This window comes from Sinohyriopsis cumingii, chromosome 19 (genome assembly GCF_028554795.1).
Source record: "Sinohyriopsis cumingii isolate HCF-2022 chromosome 19, ASM2855479v2, whole genome shotgun sequence".
Classification (NCBI taxonomy): domain Eukaryota; kingdom Metazoa; phylum Mollusca; class Bivalvia; order Unionida; family Unionidae; genus Sinohyriopsis; species Sinohyriopsis cumingii.
In genome coordinates, this window is record NC_142979.1 from 20322803 (window position 1) to 20334384 (window position 11582).

Sequence of the window (11582 nt, forward strand, 5' to 3'; positions counted from 1 at the left end):
TTGACCTTTTGGGCCATCATCGTCGCCCTGTGCACCATTTACGCAGCTGACACTTGGGCGCCATTACCCTTAGTACGCCACTGACTATTGCAAAAAAATTAATTTTTTTATTATTTTGCTTTCGGTTTTTTTTCTGCTAGTTTCAAAATGTCGAAAAATGTTGAAATTAACCTTGTGATCGATCCAAAAAGGTTGAAAATCGCGTTTACAGACTGTCAAACTTCGACGTACTTAGGGTTTTCCTCCTCTTAAAATAGATCATGTCGACATGTAATATTTTCACGAAACAAATCAAACTGGTAAATAAAGAGCAAACGGTGCGAGTGGATGTTTAAACTTTCACGTTAATATATATGATAATAAAAGAATATGAAATGCTGTTGCCAATGGAGTGAAATTGTTTAAATACATATTAATGTATTCTCCTGTAACTAAATAATTTTTTAAATGCAGTTTTAGAGCAGTGGATAAGCATGTAAAGTACTTGTGTAATGAGATCGTTGAGGTCATCTCAGAGTGTTACTAATTGAAAGTTTACGTTATTATCTCTCTCTCTCTCTCGTAATAAAATGATGAGCCCACAACCTGGTTATCTACACGGTAAACACACACTAGTCTGAAGTTCACCCATAGCAAAAGTTCAACGTAAACAAGTGAAGCTGTATAAGAGTTTCATCAATGACATTGAAGACAGATTAACTCACACACAATGTAAATCCTATATGGAATTACATCACAATTAATACTTCCAGTTCAGTACCCACGAATGTAGTTCTAGTCTATTTTTAGAACATTTTTTCCTCTCTCATTTTGGTGGTGATAGAAGAGTTTTATTTATGCATTTTTGGTAGGGATTTAAAGGTAACTGTTTATTCTTGATAATATGAGCTCAGGGTGTTGTTGTCTGTATGTATTTTGGCGACAGTGCACAGTGAGTAATAAGGCCTTGGTGATGATCCGGAAGTGAAATTCGTGTTCTGGTTACATGCTGTTATGTTGACAGTCAATAATCTAAAAAAAGAGCAGGTCAACCTTTGACAAGAACTTCACCGTGAAGTCATCTTTGAAGGTATTTTAGATTAACATATGATTTGCATTGATTGTCACACAGTGGAAAGGTCAGTACTGAGAAACAAATGTAGAGAACATATAGTAAAATTAATTGTGTACTATGTCCTGTAAGGGCAGTATTGGAGCAAAGTTTAAATTGGTATAAAATCTTTATTATTAAAGATAGACACATGAAATTTTAATATGTCATGTATATTGACTTTTAAAATATAAGAATGAAATTAAAAGTAAAAAATTAATTTTTATTTTAAAAATTTTAATAAAATTTTAAAAAAATTAAAAAAAATAATTAAAAAACCCCTAAAATGCACATATATAATATTTTTGGGAATCATATTAAATGTTATCAGCATGTATATATTCCTACACCATATAAAAGCTCCAATGTTGGATTTTTGTCACATTTTGTCAGAGAAAATATCTTTGTAGTCAAAATGAGACCTTCATTAAAAATACATGAAGACAAAATTATAATTTGTATTGGCCATTCAGACTATTTATTAGGGGTCCAATCAGTTAATTTATGTGTTTATGATGGGGTCACTTCCTGAGTAACAAACTTCTGCTTGTATAGCCTTCAGTAATTGTTTATAAACATAGTTATAAGGTATTTAGTGAGAGGACAGCGATGAAAACTTTATACTAGAACCTACTCAAGTTCTCTACTAAATCATTTTAAACTGTCTGAGAATGAAATACAGGTCAAAGGGATAAAATATGCTTCCCCCAGGTATATTTACCCTTGGATGTAAGAAAAAAGCAAAATGATGTAAGTTGAATACAAAATACATTCCATTTTATTGTTCAGTTAGGTTAAGATATTGATTGGTGTAGTGCGGCATTGTGGCCTATATGATGTTATGGGAATTCTAATGATCCATCTTGCTTTATGCATTATTAATTACTAATACTATTTGTTAACTGACACTCTAAAGATTACATAAGAAGCATTCAAACAAATTATTTGAATTTAACTTTGTACATGGTTACATATCCCACATGTACAAATATCCATCCATTTTAGAATGTTTGGGATCAAAAGTTCACATTCAGTACATCATATAGGCTGACATTGTACCTATAGTGAACCTGTAAAGCACATTTATGGCTATGTGCACTGAAAATATCCCAAAATGTTATTTTCATCATGAATATGCCTATGTATGGTAACATATTTCAATTTATTACTTTGACAGAGTGCGGTATTGAAACATCAGCTGATATCTGATTCCATTCAATCAATGAGCTTAATAATTGGTAACCAACATTCTTCAAAATACCATATAAATGTTCAAATAGATAATTTGAATTATGTTTGCACATTTGATCTTAACAAGTACATTGTATATGTCCCACATATGCAAATTTCCATCCTTGTTTACAAGTTTTGGGGATGAGAATTTCACATTTAGCTGATGATATAGGATTTATTGGTACTTATAGTTGATTTGTATGACCACATTTGGCTGTATTCACTTGCAATATCCAAAATTGTTATTTCCCTCATGAATAAGAATGCTTATAGTAACACATTCTAATTTAGTACATTGTCACTTGACTTTCCTGTATACTGGTATGTAATAATGTTTACACCAATGATCAAACCTCACCGCCCCAACATTGCCTTAAACTTTATGATACATAGTCTACCTGATTAGTTATTTAACTTGTAAATGGCTAAATGTGCTTCTAGAAACCTCATATACTTTTAGGATGAATTTAACACTTTAATACATGGCCATTGCTTCACATTTCTGAGTGTCACTCTGTCAAGTTTAATATTTTCCCCCATGCTTGCAACCTTAATGTTCATTTGAAATCACCATATCTAACACAGTTTAACTTCATTTACATAGATCTTACTGTTTTCTAGAATTAAGTGAAACATATTGGATCTTTTCAGGTCTAGCCTGGTATCTGGAACAAAGTGTTAGAGTTGGATTAGCTTGGAAGCTCTCCTGAGTAGTCTGGTGGTAATAGCATGGTTTCATAAGGGCATGTGCAGTGTACTGCCATAAGTGACCAAGATTAGTTCATATCACCACACTGATATATGGCACCTCAAAGACATGGCTTAGGTTTTCATGAGAGAGATCAGCAGCATTTTTCAGTAAGGTAGAACCTCCCTAGAAACTATTTTCCTGTCCCATTGCCACCTTTTGTTGTTATCGACATTGAAATGGAATGCATTTTTGCTATAAAACATGGTAGTGGTCCCATTAGAACTTTAAATCTGAATGTGCTATTAGTTATGGAAACAACTGCCTAAGTACCTGACACAATAAATGTGGAACATAGCACCTGTCAGTGTTTCTTTAGTGTGTACACCTATATGCATCTGGACAGGCATATTGCGGTTTGCTGCCAAAATCACTATGAGCTATGATGCTTCACTACCCCTGGGGAAAATGTTATCAGTTATACAGACCCAAACTACCATTTGTTTTAAATATCATTCATTAGTCAACTTTTCTGTCTAAAATTTGTCAAACTGTGTTTTAAAACTTGTATGAAAATTTAAGTTTTCAATAAAATTTAGTTTTTAAAATTTAAATGTTTATTTAATTTGCCATTAAAACTGAATTTATCAACATTTGTAATTTTCAAACATATTTTCAGACAGGGCTTATCTTGTATCACAATTAGGTTTTTACTGCATTGAAAAATTCCTAAAATTAAGGAAGATATAGCAAATTTAGTTTTGGTTTCTCAAGAGCACTTGGACCAGAACTTGCACCCTGTGGAACACCAGCACTACATACTTTCTGACAGGTGTCACATGTTTTCCTTGCAAGGAAATTCAAAAAGACTTCATGTATAAAGTTGAAATAGGTATAGCATGCAAATATAAAAGTTTGACTAAAATTGGCGTAAAACATGTAGCCTGTCAGGAATTACATCACAATTAATACTTCCAGTTCAGTACCCACGAATGTAGTTCTAGTCTATTTTTAGAACATTTTTTCCTCTCTCATTTTGGTGGTGATAGAAGAGTTTTATTTATGCATTTTTGGTAGGGATTTAAAGGTAACTGTTTATTCTTGATAATATGAGCTCAGGGTGTTGTTGTCTGTATGTATTTTGGCGACAGTGCACAGTGAGTAATAAGGCCTTGGTGATGATCCGGAAGTGAAATTCGTGTTCTGGTTACATGCTGTTATGTTGACAGTCAATAATCTAAAAAAAGAGCAGGTCAACCTTTGACAAGAACTTCACCGTGAAGTCATCTTTGAAGGTATTTTAGATTAACATATGATTTGCATTGATTGTCACACAGTGGAAAGGTCAGTACTGAGAAACAAATGTAGAGAACATATAGTAAAATTAATTGTGTACTATGTCCATATACCGCCAGCTTACTGACATGAAACTATCAAAGAAAATATTTTGTGGTTTTCTGTGTAGCTTTGACTAGGTTATTTTATGGTATTTGTGATAGCCAACTTCTTCAGATTACCAGGTATTAAGTCACTAATAATCGAACGTTTTTGGTAGGTAATTGTTTCGAGACGCCCTTCTTTTTCTTCTATCAAAGTCTTTTTCGATAGTTTGGAGGCATGTATCTCTGTTGTATCTATTGTAATTTCAGCTATTTATTCTATCTTCGTCTTATACATGGAAAAAATCCTATCTGTACAGACATATATCAACAAAACACATTTCCTCTTCTAGGACGTGGGTGTTCGTCACGCTAATGATTACGTGGAAGCATCATCTTCTACGGTAACAACCGCACCAGCTCAAATAAGTATACCTTATTACTGTGCGCTATTTATAAACTAAAAATTACGCTCGACGCTTTTCAAAACCTTAAAGTTTGACTTCGATTATCTATGTATACCCACCCAAATGACAATACATTATGGGTCCGAAAATTGCGTTTTTACAATTCCCTAAATATTTCTGGAATTTTGTAGTTTTTCATATTATGCAGTGGTGCTACTTTAACAAAATACTCACGACGGAGATAACGCTGTATTTGTTTAAATTTCGCCATATGTCAACGATACACACAATGTGGAAACGCTGTATTTGCTCAAATTTCACCACATGTTAACAATACTCACGACGGAGACAGGCTGCATTTCGCCACATATCAAGAATACGCGCGATGGGGAGAAGCTTTATTTCATAACATATCAACAATGCACTCGATGGAGACAGGATGTATTACATCAGATGTCAGATAACCTATATTCCAGAGGCCAGTCGTCCAATCTAATTCACCAATGACTGTTAAACATCATGGTAGTTTTGTCTCCAATTTTTAAGTCGGACATGCGACCTATAGGTCAACACTGCAGTAGTATGTCAAAATATACAAGTCTAAATCGCCATGAAAATTAGAACGTATGTACTACAAAATTAAATAATTTATCGGTCTAACAACCATGTTAATACTGTTTCGTTTCAGCCCGACGATGCCCATCTTGCTATCACTTTTACTTGTTGTTATCCTTGTAAGTCCCGCTTTTGGGAGCTTGCAGGAGTTCCAGTTGCCCAGTATTTTACAACGATGTCTTGCTGATTATCGCCAAAAGACGGATATTACGCATTCTGTCGGTGAACGCTTTTACAAGATGAGCATGAACGAGTACATGATGTACACAGACAAAATGTCTTGGATATGGTTAAACAGCACTCCCCAAACTGATAGTCCCATCTCTCAGACGGAACGTTTGGGTGGTCTGCCGATATCAGTTCTTGGAAGTGTAGGAGGTTCCGACAAAGGGCCAGTCGAGTCTGTCGTTAAATGAGACATTTCACATAAAGTTGTCTTGATTTCAGCAAATAAATTAAAAACTTCTAAAGAGAAAAAAATCTGTAAACCGGAGGAAGCTGCCGGATCTCAATATGGAGAAAGGTCCTCAGCCTGGGTTCCGGATAAGAAGGTAATATCGGACTTTGTCTGATGCGGAACGAGAAGCGTATCATGCAACCATCAACAAACTTAAAGAGGTAAACAAAATTTAAATGTAAAAATATGTATGCAGTGAAATCACGAATACTAGGGTCATTGCATTGCTAATATGTAGCATAAAATTTTTAAAACTAGAAAATCTTATAAAAGGATTGCTAGCTGAAATAACTTGTCATCATATAATTTCTTTGCAAAGAGTCAGAATTGTATGTTGTTGCATTACTGTGTTATATCTACCATAATTATGTATTTGCTGTCATGGAAATCAGTTTGACTGTCTACAAAGTAGAAGAAACCAAAGTGATCTGATATTTTAAACTTTATTATTCCTTTCTTTGCCTTTCAGAGTGGTTCCTATAACGATCTAGCCAAGTTACACCAAGGTCCGGCATTAAAAGAGTTCTACTACGGGCCGAATTGTTTAGGCTGGCATCGAGTGTACCTTGTCCTGTGTGTTTCTGTAGCGATCTACGTCTCAGTAAATATCAGCTTATAGTTTGGAATTGTTATCCAAGCATTGAAAATAAAATATTTAAAATATTTTAAAAGTTTACAAAAATAAATTTTTCTTCCAACAATCAATAGAATAGAGAATTAAAGGCTGAGGAAAACATATGACACAATCAACCTTGAATCAGAGATCGGTGTGAAAGTTCATATAATTTAATTTAACTTTAAAATGAAATTAATTGCTATTATACAGACAATAACTGTTATGTCTTTCCAATTATCCTTCATCTAACCCACACGGAAACCAATCAAGGAAATCAATAAACCTTTCTTTTGACGAAATCATTAATCAACTTACCTACTTCTCTATCTATCTGATTCCAAATTGAAATCATGGTACAACATATTTATTCCTTCATTTTTTAGATATGAAGAGGCCCTGCTCCAGATAGATAGCTCCATTTCGATTCCCTACTGGGACTATACACTAGACTACGAGTTAGAGGACCCAACTCAGTCCATCATCTGGACGAGTCTATTCATGGGCAACGGGGATGGCGTCGTGTCCTCGGGACCTTTTGCGGGCTGGTGTGCCTTCGATGCGGCGCTAATCCGAAATGTTGGGGCGAAAAGGAGCTTGATGTCGAAAGAAAACATTGCTCATATCTTATCAAGAAACAAAACTGCAGACATCACACGTTCTGGAGGAAATGATATGTTTAACTTGGAGGTGTATCGCAATGACATTCATGATTGGGTTGGAGGGGATATGTTAGATTTGAATTTGGCACCGTACGATCCACTTTTTTATATGCACCATGCCTTTATAGAATACATTTGGGAATAATTTCGAATCAAATATTACAATATGGGCATAAACGCGTCTAATAATTTTCCCATAACCAACATCACCATACAAGATCCTGATCGTAAGATGCATGGATTTGAGCAATTTAGAAACATTCATGGGTATTCAGACGTCTGGACAAAGAAGTGGTTTAAGTACGAACCTCAACCTTGGTGCAGTCTACAAAGTCCCAGTTGCGGATCTCCATATTTAGACTGTAGGCTTGACAGAGGAAGATGCGTCTCTAAAACCAAGAACTTTGTCCAGGGTAGAATGTTATATGGCCCCGACATATCATCTTTCCAACGTAATACTGATGTTGCTGATGGTCGGAACCAAAACGTCCTGATGGTCAAAACCACGAAAAACAACACTGAACATCGGGCAGAAGTCACAAAGGCTTGCACGATTCTACAAAAGCCTTATCAGAACACATTTTTCTTGAATGGCATTGCAGATTTTGATCGGTGGGTCTTTATTCCGATTCAGCTAATTTACTACAGACCTACTGGATATTGTTTTCAGGCTTTCGCTATAAGAGATGGTACACCATATTTTGAAGAGGATGTTTATTTTCCTCGGGATCATTCATTTGTCAGTACCATGAATTCAAACGGAAATCCAAAATCATATTCCCGATGTGAAGTCGATCCTTCGGGAGCAGGATTTATCTACGTCGAATTGCATGGGCTGAATTATCTAGGATCCTACACGGAGACTGCAATTGTCGACCACCGTCCGTCGGTTGGTTCCGCCAACAGAAGTGATTCTCTCCTCATGCGACAGGTGTGGACGAATGTGTCGTCCGCGGTGTAGGATTCGGGTTCCGGACTCGAGGACACCATTCTACCGAGAATGTTCAGGCGCAATAAGTCTTACCGGCTCAATACCTGTCATGTTTGAAACTACAATCATCAACGCGTCAATTAGATCCTCGTACAGACTTGACAGAAAACTTGATGAAAACATAGCAAACGTAGCATTCATATGCGACCAACAAGATCAGTGGCCATGGAACTTTTGAGGAATGGTAGTTTCTCTTGAATTCGGAACCTTTGTTTGTATTCCATATCTGTTCTGTATATAACCTTTCTTCATTTTTGGGATTAATAGTCATTAAATGTTAGATATACCATAATCATTATTGATGAAAACATATCAGGGAGGACTAGTTCTAAACTGACCGGCTATCAATTGCAACCAGAGTTTACATTCATACGGTTTTGGAGAAGATAATTACAAAATTCGCCCATCCGTATGTACGTTCATGTGTAAAGGGACTAAAGTCGTCCCACACCGTTCAATCTAAGACCTTGGAAATTTAATCTGATATAGATCCATGAATGTAAATTGAATGAGGACTCATCTAATTTATTTTAGTTCCTAGTACTACGTCAATGACGAATAAACTCGGTAGGGCCATCTCAGTGCTATCATTGACTTGAATTCGGTAGGGCCATATCAGTACTATCATTGACTTGAACTCGGTAGGGCCATACCAGTACTATCGTTGACCTGAACTCGGTAGGGCCATATCAGTACTATCATTGACTTGCTGGGCATGAAAAGTTACATCAATATATGCAAAGAATAGTTTCCTTAACATAAGACAACTATCAAATATTAGCTCATGTATTGATCCCTAACGTGTCTACTCCGCCATGGTTCAGATCTTGGTGTAACCTTCCATTGCCCGTTTGTAGGGCAATGTATGCCCTCAAATCATTAGCATGGTACACAGTAGAACGTTCGTGACGGTGTAGTATTTCAAAAGATTTGGTTTGGTGTTTATGGCAAAGCAACACACGAAGGCTATATCGTGCCGACGCAATATTGCATATGGGTTACTAAACCTGAAATAAAGGCACCAACACAAAACAGTAAACACTGTTTTGGAAGAGTAAACAGCAAATGACAATGAAGATTAAATCATTAGAAGTATGTGCTATTGCGACATTTCTATGCTGAAATACATATGCAATATAAATGGCAGAAAAGAAAATCAACAAGCTAACAAAATAAAAATGCATTATGCGACTTAGAAAATATGGAGGTTTTGCAAAAACTGCAATTGTAATAAAGCGCATCCTGAAATAAAACGTATCTCCGATGATAACAACCTGTGAAATCCAGGCAGGGCATTATTTGTCCTTCCCTTTATTACATCTATATCTTTACCCATATTTCTGCGATGAGCAACCCAGCTTGACAATAAGCCCATACCCCGACTGTTACCAAATGTATGCAAAATTATTTTATTAAAACTTTCTCAAATGATAAAACCATCCATAACGTTTATCACATTTACAAAATTGGATTTGTCATAAAATAAATATTGTATTCAATCTGCAGCAGCTACCAAAGATTAGCCATCTTATTCTTGCTTGATTAAGAGTTTGCACGTTTACTTGTCCTCTGTAGTTCGATTTGATACATTTCAGAAAGTTAACAAAGCATTGTATTGCACATGGCCACAAAATAAATACCATTATGACAACAAAACAGGAGGTTCATCAGTATTAGAAGCATTCTTCTTCAATGAAAATATCCTTGCAACTTAAGGCAAAAAGTAATGCACTTTTTTGTAGCTAGAAGTATCAAATGAAATCTAAAAAATGTGTATGTATATGCATCTAAGTCTGCAATAAGTGGCCTTGCCATTAATATTGCCATCACAGTTAGGCATGAAATGTTCTGGATTTCCCTTTTGTCAGAACATTATCTAACCTATTGTACAAGGGCTACAAAGTTGCCATGTGTTACTGAACTTATTGTACAAGGGCTAGAATGTTGCCATGTGTTATCTGACCTATTGTACAAGGGCTACAATGTTGCCATGTGTTATCTAACCTATTGTACAAGGGCTACAATGTGCAATGTGTTATCTAACCTATTGTACAAGGGCTACAATGTTGTCATGTGTTATCTAACCTTGTTTAATTAATGTCATCATCAGATGCCTTAGCCACGAACGTATCTTGTCTACTGAATATTCTGTTATAACGACAAGGGTAGTAAAACAGACTGAATAAAAAATGCTGGTTTGAGCGTGATACCTTGTATACACACACAAGCAGATGGATGTCCATGACCTAAATTTAGCTGACAGCCTTTAAAGTTTATCAAAGACAATTAGGTTCTCTTTCAATTCATCGTTTTGTTCATCGTATATATTGAGATATTTTAGTAAATTATACGGTCTTGTTAACGAAGTTTGGTTTAATTTCTGCCAGGAAGGTAATCATAGTGCCAAATGCACACTGATACTTTAGTCATGTATTTTGCATGGAAGAAAATGTACACCTTCAACAACCAATGATGAAATTTATGAAGATATCTTAAGTACATTAGTATCCGGCAAACGATTTAAAATGAGTCAATGTATAACAGTGTTATCAGGCTGTATTTAAGTATACATCACATCTCACAGAAGAAAAGTTCCCTGAACGCAATGGTTACACAGTGAATCTAAGCTTCAGACTCAAACCCATGTGGACATAGGTGGAATGTCAATGATCTGTCCCTTAGAAGACTCGGTCACCCAGGTCCATAGTTACATAGTGTATTCTAGTTATAATTTATGGGGAAAAACCACATGATGATTTTTGCAACAACCTTGAAGTTTTCAGTGATACAGTTTGCATGGGGATAGTTAGTTATAGACAGTACCTGGTTCAGATACGATACAATGTGCTTATTTAATCCACATATTGCTGTACGTGGGTCTTGAATAAAAAGTTTACTCTTTTTAAAGTATGATCAGTACCTGGTGTTGTAAAAGGACTTTAAACTTTCATTCATTTCGTGGTCTACAACTTTTAAAATCAAACTTTACATGGTATCATAGAACCAGGAAAAAATTGCATGAAAATAAGCAAACATTCCAGCAATTGATGTTTCCCACTTTTTGTTAGAAGTAGTGAAGTGTAGTTATGTAGATGGATGGGCTAGGGGATAATGCCAATCCAGTAAAGAAGATAAGATACGTATGTAAAGGAAGATATTATTGATGAAGTAGAAAATAACAATATAACCCAAGTAAGATTTCAGCCATATAAAGCTAAGTACAAATGCAGAAATGACAACACAGGAAGCCGATAATCCAGTTCTACATAGGTTATGTCATTATAAGGCTGCATATAATTATTTGTTTGGCATATATTTAATAATAATTAAGGAAATGACCGGGGAGGAACAGATGTAGGTGCAACAATTAGGTGAACATTCCCTCCAGGACGGTGCAGATTTTATACTGATTGTATCGAAAAAATGTTAGCTGATCAGGTATCAGCA

The 11582-nt window shown here is 35.5% G+C and overlaps 1 pseudogene; it reads left to right on the top strand.

The window, feature by feature from the left end:
- Positions 1-5492: 5492 nt before the first annotated feature.
- On the top strand, positions 5493-8313 carry LOC149775241 (uncharacterized; annotated as a pseudogene).
- Positions 8314-11582: the final 3269 nt, after the last annotated feature.